General features: G+C 34.1%; 1 pseudogene; it reads right to left on the bottom strand.

Moving 5' to 3' along the window:
* Nucleotides 1-244: 244 nt before the first annotated feature.
* Nucleotides 245-6108, bottom strand: LOC143922787 (juvenile hormone acid O-methyltransferase-like; annotated as a pseudogene).
* Nucleotides 6109-14007: the final 7899 nt, after the last annotated feature.

Raw genomic sequence — 14007 nt, 5'->3', positions numbered from 1 at the left:
AGTAAAAAGCTGTCACTTCACTCGCAGATTCGCGGCGCGATTTCGCGCTGTGTTCGCACGCGAGTGAAGAGCCCGCATTACATTTCTCTGGTATTTAATGACTATCACAATTTGCTACAAAATCCTGGAGATCTCGCACAAATCGATTTAAGATTCGTGATAGTAAAATCTGCATACGATAAATACATTATTGAAAGTGAAATACGGGAGTTGAACCAGAGAAGTGTTATACAATAGAAGTGCCCTAAGGCATCAAAAGTGTCGACGGTTGCGGTGTGGCTGTAGCCACACTGCGTTCGTGAAAAAAGGTCTGTTAATTAAAAGCTGGCGCGTAGACACGATGTTCTGACTCTTTCTCGCGCGCGGACACGCTTACGAGCGTGACAGAGACAACTATTATTACTTATTATAGTACTGTGAACGCGTTTGACACAGGGTATTTGTTCAAAAAGGCACTTCTATTGTATAACACTTCTCTGAGCCAACAATGATGACGATGAAATCAAGCCAAAAAAATGAAAAAATCACGTATTTTTTTAAACGCTCATATTTCGTAAACGATCACTAAACAACAAAAATCATTATCAATTATTCAAATTAAGTGGGTTAAACTTAGTAAAGATTGGTTAGTCTCCGCTCTGGTAACTCAAAAACGTGATTTTTTGTTGCTCGGTGTAATTAGTTATGAATATAATTGAATATTCGGTGCCACCCATAGAAATGTTTTACACAGAAATGTTTATGAAGAATGCTGGCAGTAGCCATGACTAGTGAGCGGACCCAAAGCGCGCCGTCCATTGTTCAATTGTTGTAAATGCTTTGTTAAAGGTTCACCGAACCTTTTTTTTTGCACTCTAGCTTTGTAAATAGAGCCAAACCGCCCCGATTCCTGGAAAAAGCACGCTCTCTATCCGCGCTCTAGCCATGATAATATACTAGGGCTGCCAGATTTGTTTATTTCCTTGTATGAATCTTTTTTACCTTTTACAAAAGATTTGGGCGCTCTGGCGTTTTAGTCTTATGAAATAAATATAAAATAAAACAAAAATTAAAGAAGATGCATAGGCATATTACAAGAATTATAAAAAAACCTTGTAAAAAGCGTAAACTTAACAAACATTTAAAATCCTTCCTTTATAAGCTAGTATTTCCTTTCTTTTTTTCCAGTTTATTTAGTTATTATTATTTTAATATTAGATGAAATTAATTATATATTGCCAATCTCGCTTTTTTAATCATAGATGTGGATTTGAAGATTTGCGTTTCATGCATTTTTTTGTAGTTTCGTAACTGCAGAGGGCAGAGAAATGTTATAATAATAGAAGTGCCTTTAATACAATTTACCAATACATTTCTTGTGTCAATAACACGCCTACCGTTTTCATAACTACGCAATATTGTATGCGTACACTACATAGGTTTTCGATATCTTTTTCCTATTACGCTGTACATATTAACATTATAATACTATGATTACTAACAAAATTAATTTAAAATTGTAAAATAGAAAATGATCAGTAGATCAGTAGCTATTAAAATAGATATAAGATGTATTGTGAACATAATTTAGTAATAATAAAAAGCATTTAAAAATCAAATGCGTACACTATTAATACGCTCGGAATAGAATCAAGGTCATCACATATTATTACAGAAATAAAAGTCCTTTTGATAATTAAATATACATGTTTTATTTTGATATAGATTTATTTACAAATTATAAATTAAAATTAAAAACACAAACAAACAAAAAAACAGACATAAATTAAAAACCATTGAAAAGAATTTGCTTATTAAAGCGTTGACGGTTACTTTCGCCTTTAATTTTCGAAGTAAACATTTTTCTATTTTATTTATAATAAAATGTATACTACCTATTATTCAAGATTTCTATCAAAACTCGAGTTTATGGCAATTACATAAATATTAATGTAAATATAATAAATAAATAGCAGAAATTCTTATATATTGAATTGTAATTGAACAAAAACCGATGGCCACCTTTACCTTTTTGAGGCGTATGCAATCAAGGATCTATAATTTGAGTGTATAAGTACTTTTTCACTAATATTATTATCATCTTCAACGTTAAACATACAGCTTGGGGATCACGACTTATAACTCCTGGTAAAGGAAACAACCTTCTATACGCGATTCAGAGCTCCTCGTGCGAGTATCATTCCTCACAAAAACCAACCTTCTGGCCGACCGACAGTAAAAAGGTACCAGATTTAATTGACTTTTTTATATCCAAAGGAATAGCCCCAAACCACATTGAGGTCGAAGGAATAGAGGACCTTACTTCTGATCACACACCAGTGCTAATGACACTGAGCACACTGGTAATTCAAAGAATAAGGAGACAGAACCTGACAAATAAACGCACTAACTGGGATATGTTCAGGAAAAAACTAGACCAATCAATAAATTTAATAGTGAAACTTAAAACTATAGAAGATCTCGAACTACACACTCAAAATTTTATTGACTCTGTACGAGAGGCTGCGAAAGAAGCTACACCTGTACCAAAAGAAAAACCAGACCAAATTATTAATTACCCCATGGAAATTAGACAATTGATTAAAGAAAGACGTAGAACAAGACGAATATGGCATAGAACCAGAAATATTGCAGACAAAAGAGAATTTAACCACATAAGTAACAAAGTTAACCGATTTATTAAAGAGCACAAACAAAATTGTTTTGAAAAATATTTGGAAGGTTTGGGCCCTGCAGCTGATAAAAATCATTCACTATGGAAAGCAACTAGGAAATTCAAACGACCAATTCTACAAATACCACCTCTGAAAAATGCGCAAGGAGAGTGGATAAGAAGCAACAAAGAAAAAGCTGAGCTGTTTGCACAACACTTAGAGACAGTATTCCAACCACACAATATTCAATCTGATGCTGATTATACACCAATGTATCAACCACAGCAACTAATCAAAACTGTCACCCCTATGGAAGTAGCTAAAGAAATAGATGACAATATAAATCCTAAAAAGGCACCTGGAATTGACGAGATCTCACCGGGACTATTCAAGGAACTTTCGAAAAAGGCTATTATCATGCTAACATACTTATACAATTCATGTTTCCGGCTCAAGCATGTGCCAGAGTGCTTCAAAACTGCTCAAATCATAATGTTGAAGAAACCAGAAAAGTCACCCGAACAAGTAACATCATACAGACCAATATCCTTGTTGCCTGCGATCTCTAAGCTATTCGAAAAACTATTATTAAAAAGACTCAAGCCCTTAATCGATGTTCCCGACTTCCAATTTGGATTTAGGTCGAAACATTCTACCATCGATCAAGTGCACCGTGTTATTTCAAAAATAGAGCAATCGCTAGAGGAAAAAAAGTATTGTCCGGCTGTATTTCTTGATGTCTCACAGGCCTTCGACAGGGTATGGCACGAAGGACTTATCCACAAAATCAGCAAGTCATTACCTGGAAATTATGTCAAATTACTGGAATCATACTTATCCGGACGCAAATTCAGAGTTGCTCATGAGGAGGCATTCTCTAACTTTTTCACAGCCTCTGCAGGAGTACCACAGGGAAGCGTAATAGGGCCTATACTCTACCTGATATACACTGCTGACTTTCCGACAAGCGAAGAGACATTCATTGGAACATTTGCAGATGACACAGTCATTATGTCATCGAGCGAGTCGCAGAAGGAAGCATTTGAACGCCTGCAGCGTGCACTGGACAAGATCAGCAAATGGACCAAGGACTGGAAAATGAAACTCAACGAGCTAAAATCAATGCAGGTCACATTTGCACTGCGACGAAATAGTGTCAGCACTCGGACTTTCATAAACGGAATCCAAGTTCCACAAGCTTTGTCAGCCAAATATTTAGGACTGCATCTTGACTCAAAGCTTACGTGGAGGCATCACATAAAAAAAAATAGAACAGATTCGAATTAAACAAAGAGAAATGCATTGGCTAATAGGAAGAAACTCCAAATTAGACCTACAATGCAAAAAACTGATATACCAGGCAATCGTGAAGCCAATATGGACATATGGCATACAACTGTGGGGATGCAGTAAGCCATCCAATATCGAAAAAATGCAAAGATGTCAAAACCAGTTTTTGAGGATTATCACCGATGCATATCGCTTCGTCACAAATGAAGAGATCCACAAGGACCTTAAAATCAAAAAAGTAAAAGAAGTCATTCGAGAATGCGCCGGGAGGCACGAGTTGAGACTGCACCGTCACCCTAACATAGAAGCGTTGCAGCTATTGGACACAACTCACCAGCAGAGGCGTTTAAAGCGAAAAAAGCCTCATGAATTGGTGTTCTGAATGTGAGAGATTCAGAAGCCCAATTCACAATTTTGGGGACGGAGTGATGATTCCGTAGTGCCCGTACATGATCTGAAGAGCAACGATATCGCTGGTGATGATTTATCGGGAATCGATAAGATGGCACCAAAAAAAAAAAAAAAATGTTTTGGAATATCTTTTAAGAATGGGTCAACTGCTGCTGCAAAATCTATGAAAAAATAAACTGGGTGAAATGAAGATACATACAGATGTGTGAAATATGTATTTACAACATCGAAATATATTTGATGATTCATTATATTAAAAATTGTTTTTGTAACATTTTTTTAAATACCTCGTAAATTTTTCAATCCGATGATATCGTCTGTTTTATGTTTAATTTGCACTTTCACATTCTTAAATCCAGCTCCAAATAGTAATTTCCTAAATTCTGCCACAGGGTTTAAGGAATTATTATATGGTGATCCGTAGATTTCATGATTTCTCATGTACTGTTCCCACCTTGGATCTTCCGACATAAGTTTCCGTATATCAAAAATACTACTTTTTGCTATAAAAGTTATTACACAATCGCCCGTGTGGTTTAGCATATTGTACATCGATCGTAAAGCAGATCTGAAAATATATTCAATTCATGGAAATTATTTATTATTTATTGAAAATAAATAATTGTACATGTAATATAGAATTATACACAGTTAAATATATGTTCAGCATAATTGAATTTATGATTAATGAACAATAAAATTATTATAGTATTTCAGCATTTTAAATAAATTTAGAAAATCTGAATTTAATTTTTGAATATTTCAATTTTATACTACATTCTTCATAGAAAGACAGGCTTTTATCAAAAAGTATGTACGCATGTACTTACCGAAAAACTAAAAACAAAAATATATGAAATAAAAGTCAACATTTCATACTGTAGTTAGAATAAATTAATATAGGTTTTTCATTCCAAATAGACAGTAAAAAGGGGTCAATTTGAAATGAAAAATGGTCAATTTGGAATGAAAAACCTATTTCAATTCTGATAAGATATGCATTTTTATTTATTTTATTATTATGACTAAGTAATAAACGGATAAATGATTTGTAAAAAAAATTGGTTTATGTATGTAATAAATTGGCCATATAAACATTAAAAATATTACATTACTTTTGAAAAAAGAAAAACAGTTTAAATAGATGTGACAAAAACTATCAATTTTACTACATATTGATTTAATTTTTTAAAATTAAGCTGACCTTAATTGAAGGACTGAAATTAGACTCATCTTAGTAATAGTTCAAATGTTAATAAACAATCAAGAAATTTAATTCAAATACTGCAAAATGTATTTCGGTTGTTTGCAATAGATATAAACATTGAATGATATATTAGATGAAAGGAATCAACGGAATTGCCATTTGAAAACTCACGCCTGATCTTGCACCCAATGCAAACAGTTGAACGAGAATAGATGATCGTATTTATTAATGTGTTACGATATCCATGAGAACGAAATCAATTTTATCAGTGGCGTAGAAGCTCTTGGCGTAGTCCACCATCTCGACGGACAAATCGCCACCGGTCAACGAGTGGAAATCAATCGGAAGCCTTTTCAGCAAGATGTTAATAGTGACGTCACCCTCTCCGCATCTGACGTCCAGCACCACATCTTTACCATCTTTCCTCCATTGGACGAGATGCAGATATTTGTCGAGGACGTCGGTGGCGTCGCGACGCTGAAGACTGTTGGCCTTGTGGTAGAGTGTTGCGTTGAACATGACCGTTGCACAGAACTGACCAATCCACTGTCGGAGAATGTTGGTGCATTTGTCACTCGCTTGGAAACCACCTCTTCGTATTATATAGCCGCTCAATGCTGGGTGGATATTTGAGAGTGGTATCCAAACTGTGGTGCGCAGTCCCATCCGCGTCACTCATCATCTGATAGGGTACGCATTCTTAATGGTTCACTTTCAACTCATCCAGGTTGTGCCAGCATCATCATGGGAAGGTGTTGCTTACTTCTTTGCTTTACTTGTAAGAACTTGATAAGTGTGGCATGGCAATACTAGATGGATAGAATAAGTTTTGAAGTATGATTGCTTCTAATATTAAGTGACCGTTCATACTGGTTCTACCAGTACAGTTCTGGTTTTTTGGGTATCTGTCCTGCAGAATCCTTGGGATGGGCCTGTTTATAATTATTGACATTGTTTTTTTTTATTTCTATAAATGTGCAATCATGATTTTCTAATGTTCATTATCGTTTTTAATAATTCAAGTATTTAGAAACATTCTTTTGAAAAAATGTCCTGGTTTTGGATCGACTTCTGGAAGTTTGCTCGTGTTGTGATGCAGAACATAACATACAGTATAATACGAGTAAATCAATGGTTTTGATTTTCCTATACGGTCTAGGTCTTCATTTTGTTCCCAACATGATTTTGGATGGACGAAATCTTAGAACTTGAAAAATTTAAAATCTTAAAACCTGAATAAAAAAGAATTGAAAAAGTAATCCGGAAACGGAATCGAAATCGAAAACAGAATCGATATCGTCGTCATAGAAACTTTGATTTGTTTTCGATGCTCCCAACCAATCCTTACATACATACAAAGTCTTTTTCGAAATTATATATTAGATTTATTATTTATTTTATCATTCATTGTATTATCTATATACATATATCACTAGTTGTTTTACCCGGCTTCGCTCAGTATTTGTAATATAAACAGCTTAAACATGGCGAATCTCATAGTAAATTTTCATTTGTTTATTTATTAAATTTATTTTAATCGAAAAACATATAATATTCAACCAATTAAATTTTCGTTATAGAAACTTTGTCTTGTTTACGAAGTTCCCAACCAAAGATACAAACTTACAAAGTCTCTTTCGGAATTATATATTAGATTTATATGGACGATGGAGATTGCATTATTCTCATTCTGGTTTGGATTAAAAAGTTATTATTACTATAATAGCCTAAAAACACGTAAAATGGTCACTTTAATTTAATAATTGGACTTGTAAAAAGCAGCCCTTATACTTTATGTAGTTGAATACATCAATATTCATTGTAGTGAGTGTACAAACTCCAGGGATGTTCAACTCGAGAGCACCCCGGAAGTCGGTTTTCTGAGATAGCTAGTGGTAAGCTTGGGCGGGGCTGGTTTCCTCAAGGTGCCTTCCTTCGTCGTCGGTGGTCTGGTCTCTGCTGATGTCGGCTGCTCTGCTATGTCCCTTTCTCCTTCGTAATGTGCGTGGGATGCGTGATGTGGAAAAAGGGAGGAAATTGTATAATAATGAAAACAGGTTGTAATTCTGTTTGTATGGTGACTGTATTTTATATATATATATATATATATATATATATATATATACAGAGATCAAGCAGAGGGGACAGGGGGGAGGGAGTAACAAAGTAACCACGCGTGCCTTTTGAGGTTGGCCACGCGTAGCTCAGTTGTCTGCCTTCTGGACGAAGACAGACCAAGCTTCCTCTGGTGCACACCGGACGGATACTGGAGCTGGTCTCCAAGTATCGTCACAACCCTCACCAGCCTCTAGCTGGTGATTTCGGTGGCGAGGTGGGCCCCGTAAAAACGGGGTGTTTACGCGCCAAACCGCTATTGACAACTGTCAGTTTGTGTGCCAACCGCTGACTCAGGGTGGCCAGCACAAAAATATATCGGCCAAATCGTGGGTCGTAAAGCCACGAAAGCCGATCATCAGACATAGTCTGAACAGTGAGTATATTCTCATTTTTTGTATATGTATTGTAGGTCCACGAAACATATTTAATGAATTCGTTTGATCAATCAAACATTTGATGGCAGATATTTCAAATGTTAACAAGAAAACATATTTTCTTCCTGAAAAGTTTTAAAAGTTAGAGCAATCATGATTAATCATAATTAATTTTGAGCAATCAAAGTAAAATTTCTTCTGAGAGATTTTACACATATGGAATAATTCATCATTTGCTGAATTTATGTATTCTAAAAAATTTTTTTTTATAGAAGTTGTATAGTCTAATTATCTAATTATCATATTATGTCAAAAGAAACCCAAATTCACTCAAATTACACCACAGCGATTTATAACTTTGTTTCTGAATTTAAAATGTAGAGATAACGCGTCCCACGCTTTCAGAACTGAAATTAGAACACCTCATAATAATGAGCAAAGCTAGATCATTCCAAGATTTCGAAGCATAATCGTAGGCGTCGTAATTCTTGTTCAAGCTGGCAAAGGTTATAAAATAATAACAGCTAAAAGAACAACAACCGCGACCTTTTTCAATCATACACAATAGCCTTATCTGAAACGTTATGTAGTTTAATAAACATTCTATTAATAGTTAACTGTTAGCCCGCGGCCGTCTTATATGGAAGCTTTGGGCGACAAGTCTGTAGTGCGGTTGTCTTCCATAGAATTTCTGAACTTTGCACGGGATTTTGAGGCTTTTATGCGCCTATTTCAACTGTTTTAAGGTTCAAAATTGGTTGAATATATTACTGAGAGTTGAATGCCATCTATTCAATTTGCTTAAAATGAATATATACCAGTCAAAAATTAGTTTTTTGTGGAACCATACTGAAACCTCGTTTATGTGACGTCACGTCTTCATACAATTATAAAGAATGGTTATTTGACAATTAATCCAAAACTACGAGATATGTTATGTATTTTATTGTTTCAAATAATACTTTATGTGTTAATTAACATATCTGGTTACTTGAGTAAATATTAAAATCTGTATTTAAGGTCGAAAACTCGATTGCCAAATTCGCGAAAAAGGTGCCGCCGCGTACAGGGCTTATTCGCTATATTTATTGCCGCCGGCAAAGGGTTAAAAGATTTTCGTCACGATAGAAAACTGTTTAATGGTCTTCTCTTATAGAATTCTCATTGAAGACAATTCTTAGAATTCAACTCTGATGCAAATTTCTTTAGAACATGTGCGAATTATAATAGAGTATGTTGTAGTAAATGGAAATAGTATGTTCACAAGTTACTTGAATATGCCGGCACAAGAGTACATTCGTTTACTCTAACGTACGACTACGGATGGCTGTCGACCCCAGAAGAAGTGATGGTTGAATTGAATGAAGAGCGAGTGTATATCCGGTGTTGGGTCCGATAGTTCCAGATTTGAGGAGTTGACGATTGGGTCATTGACTGGGTATTTGTTCTCTACACCCATTTCCGTTTGCTTTTGTAACGCGAGCTGATGATCTCGGGATACCTGATACCACATCGTCGCTTACCGTTCAATGACATTAATCTCTTATTGGACACATTCAATGTGTTTGTCGGCTGCTAGTGTCACTGTCAATGTCAAGTTTCATAGTGTTGCCATTGGAAAAATACTCCGCAGTGCTACCACTTTACATTTTATTTGCACATTTTATGCAGAGTGCAATTTATTTTTGAGACTCAGTGGTATTTGCAGCACAGAGTTTGTTTCTTTTTTCATATTTAATAAATTCGACTGACTTTTTATGTTTATGGCTTAATATATTGAATCGAATGACGTTAGATATAATTATGAGAAAAAGGCGATATTTATTTATAATATTTGTCATTTTTATATAGGTAATGGCAAAATGGCGCCGTCCACACACACGGGGTCTACCTCACGGGACTGAAAGTGAAAAGCCCGAAAAAGCAAATATTGGAAGGCAAAGATCGAAAATCGAAAGATCTCAAGTCGAAAGATCAAAAAAAAAGGGTGCATGGTAAAGGTCTGTTCATACTTAACAGCACTGCACGGCTTCAGCACTGTACGACTCCGTTTCAAATATGTCATTTTATTACATTTCTATTCATATCTACCTACACGTCGCGGTCACGTCACGTTTACAGCAATTTGGCCGAGTGCAAGGCAAAATCGGTTTACTTATACATTAGAGGCCATGACGATACGGCGCAATATTGCTTACGTCGTATTGTCGAGTACTTGCAATATGAATGCATACACGTGCATTCGTAGCTACGCGTCAGAATACAAGTCAGCAAAAATGTTTCGACGTTTATCGAACGAAAAATTATGTACATATAATCGCGCTGTTGTTGGAAGAAGACGCTCAAGACGGCAATAAAAAAGCACAGAGGCGTTTTGATGTGCATCCCATGTTAAAAAAAAAGAAAAACCGAAGTCTCCTTCGGTTTTTCTAAAATGTACCAAAGAATACTTTTCGTACGGCCGGATACCTGCTGAAGTCGGTACGTGCTGACTAGGTATGAACAGACCTTAAATGGTACTATGTATATATAATATATATGAGTGGCATGCGGTGAAATTATCTCTCTTTTTGTCATAAAGCCTTGTTTAATGTGCGCGCGCAGGATACAGGAGGAAAAGCCTGATCCTTTATTTCTGTTGTATCCTGCTCGCGCAAATTAAGTGAGGATGTACGACGGGGGGAGAGAGAGTTTTACCGCACGCCACTGATATATATACTAACCGTTTTTCATATGTATTCATGGTAAACGAACATTTTCGACTTTTTAACATTCGGTGCGGTGACGATCACCCGTAGATATCGTGTGTGTGGACGGCGCCATTAAAAGATATCATGCAGTATAGAACCTTAGAAATATTGACTCATATTACCAATTGTTTAGTTTTCAGAATCAATGTTTTACATTAGTTTGAGATAACGTATGAAATCAATTTGATTATTAAAGAAACTGTATAAAATGTATAGCTGTTTTGAATAAAATAATTGACGGTTAGTTATATAAAATAATGAAATCGGTTATTGTTGAATTGTTGATAGAAATAATCTATAACCGGGATCTGGAACTAAAAAAAGAATCCGGATCTGGAACTGAAAGAGGAAACCTGATCCGGAACTGAAAAACGAATCGGGATCTGGAACTGAAAAAATAATCCGGAACCGGAACTGAAAAATGAATCCGGATCTGGAACTGGTAAAGAAATTTGGAACTGGAACTGAAAAAGCAATCGGGATCCGGAACAGATACAGGAATCAGGAACCGGAACTGAAAAAGAAATCCGGAACCGGAACTGAAACAGGAAACAATTTCATATCTAGCAGTTTAGGCTTAAAAGCAAGTTTTGTATAATTTGGTACGCATCCGTTTTACTTTTGTTCGATTTATCTTCCACTATTTTTTTCGACCCCTTAAACATGTATGCTCTTCACGAAAAATTCTTGTATCAATGTGATGAAAATTAAAAAAAATTACAAAGTTTAATAAACTGGAAGTGGGATTTTTTCGTCTTAGAAAAGTAAAAAATGTTGTGACTACGATTCATTCCACACCTCTGAAAAATTTATATTTGTATTTTTTATGTACTAACTTAGAGCTGATAAGGTTATTTTCAGAATTCGTAAACCGGAAGTAGTATTTTTTTAAAACAATATTTCATTATTTTATTTGGACCTTTAAAATTATTTTCATTTTCTTGATATTTAATGCGTATAATAATTATAGTGATTTTAAGTAATAAACAAATTTCGAACAAAATCCAACAACCGGAAGTAGAACTTTTGTCCTGTGTAAGTTTCCCTACATTTGTGCTCAATTTGTATTGAAAATGCCTTCATAACCGGTATGTGTGAACGTGTTTCTTATATTTATTTACTTTCTTATATTCCTTAAATACATAGATAAAGTCATGGGTTGGTCACATCCAAATTTTTTTTATTGTCATTAAATATTTAACCCGTTTTGTACTTTGAATTTCAGATTCAACTAATTTTGAATAAATACAAGGCACGCGAGAATAGTGAAATTGATAGAATATATTTGCAGCAAGTCTTTTGAAGAAATAATGATACGAAGAATTTATTGACTAGGTATAATGTATGATAATTACAAGTTTGTGTGCTTTTATATATTTACTTTAATATATTTAAATACAATTTGTTTTTCAGATACCATATATTTTGGAGTTTAAAATATATTATTTTGGGGTTGAAATATATTTTTCAATTTGATAATCTCTTAGAAACTGCTGTAATATTTAACGTCAGAACAACAATGAAGAATATGTACAAAAGTTCGACTGGAGATGGTTTGTATATTTTTTTAAATAAAATATACATAGTTTTTGTGAATAAAAATTATTAAATTTAAGGTAGTGTTGAACCGACACCATTATTGAATGTGAATTTAAAAATTATGAATGAACAAATATGTCTTATTCCTCACCGGAAGCAGATTTTTAGTCTGATTTGTTTAATTTTTCAAAGAATAATAGAAAATTTCAACACTATTCCACGATTGTGTGTATAATTTGGATTGCCCAGTGATGGACTCTCAAGTTTTAATAAAATAATTGAAGAAGACATTGAATGTCTGAAATATCAAGAACTCATTATACCCGGTACTGAATGACTATAATTATTTAGATATTTTTGTATTTGATTTTTTTTTTCCAATGCTGATACTAATTTTTAGAATCAGAGCAAGTATTGAAAATTTTTGATATGCATTTGGAGAGTTGGAATAATTTTAAACAAGTGTGGAAAATTCCTAGAAAGGAGTTTTTACAAGACTATGTATCACAAAAGCCCTCATCTAAAGAATTTGACACAGAAGTTATTCGTTATGTGGAACTAGCGAATGATATTCAAATTAAAGAAAATACTGTTCAGGTAATCGTTCTATTATTTTAATATGTAATGTTGTGTCAGAATGATTATAACTGTCGTAATATTTTTAAGTGAATTTTATGGTGTTGGATTGTTACAATTTGAATGTTTCAATCATTCAGCAATGTATAGAGTGGCAATAAGGGTTTGCAGAAGCACTTAAATTTTTAACTCGTAAAGACATCAAAGCTATTTATGAATATGAAACAGACAAATGATGTTCAAAAAGGGTCAAAATCAACCTAGCAATTTGTTGGAATTTCAAGATATGATGGATACTTATGATTGGATGTGGAAGGAATTTTTACAGACAGAAAATAATTAGATACAGTAATACCGTACATTTCTCAGATGATTCTGATTTAAATATTATGAAATACATTTATTTACAAATCTATAATACAAATACACACCTATTAGAATTGTGAAAAATTCAAAAAAAAATTTTTGACATTTTAAATATTTTCTTTTCACTATTGGATACATTACCTTAACACTTTACTGTCCGCTCACGCGTATATGCGTGAATAAAATCTTTGAGTAAAAGTCCGTTCACGCGTATGTGCGTGAATAAAAACTTTGCGTTAACGTCCGCTCACGCGTATATACGTGAATAAAATTAGCTTGCGCTTTGTGTACATACACGCACACAAAAGCAAATTCCCATACATATATGTATGCATACATATCTATATGTGTGTATGTATATCTATATGTATTTATTTTAACGCTGAGATGATCTCATCATCGGTCATCTGAAAATCTTGATTTACTTTTTTTATATAATAAAAGTTTTGAATTGAGAAAAAAAATTTTAAATATTTCCATCAACGTAACTAGTCACCGGAGCCTGAGGGGGCCGTGTATTGTTCAAAGGTTGTAAATGCATTGTTAAAGGTTTGCCGAACAATGGATAGCACTGTGACTATCCTACCTCTAATCGTAACGATATAATTAATTGCAAAATTTAAAATGCAATAATTTTTTGTACCAGGGTAACCATCCTTTTTTTATAGAAAAAAATTTTTGAAGTGGGAAAAAAAATCTAAAAATATTGCATCGTCTTTAAG

This window comes from Arctopsyche grandis, chromosome 2 (genome assembly GCF_051622035.1).
Source record: "Arctopsyche grandis isolate Sample6627 chromosome 2, ASM5162203v2, whole genome shotgun sequence".
NCBI classification, from domain to species: Eukaryota; Metazoa; Arthropoda; class Insecta; order Trichoptera; family Hydropsychidae; genus Arctopsyche; species Arctopsyche grandis.
This window is presented reverse-complemented; position numbering and strand designations above follow the sequence as displayed.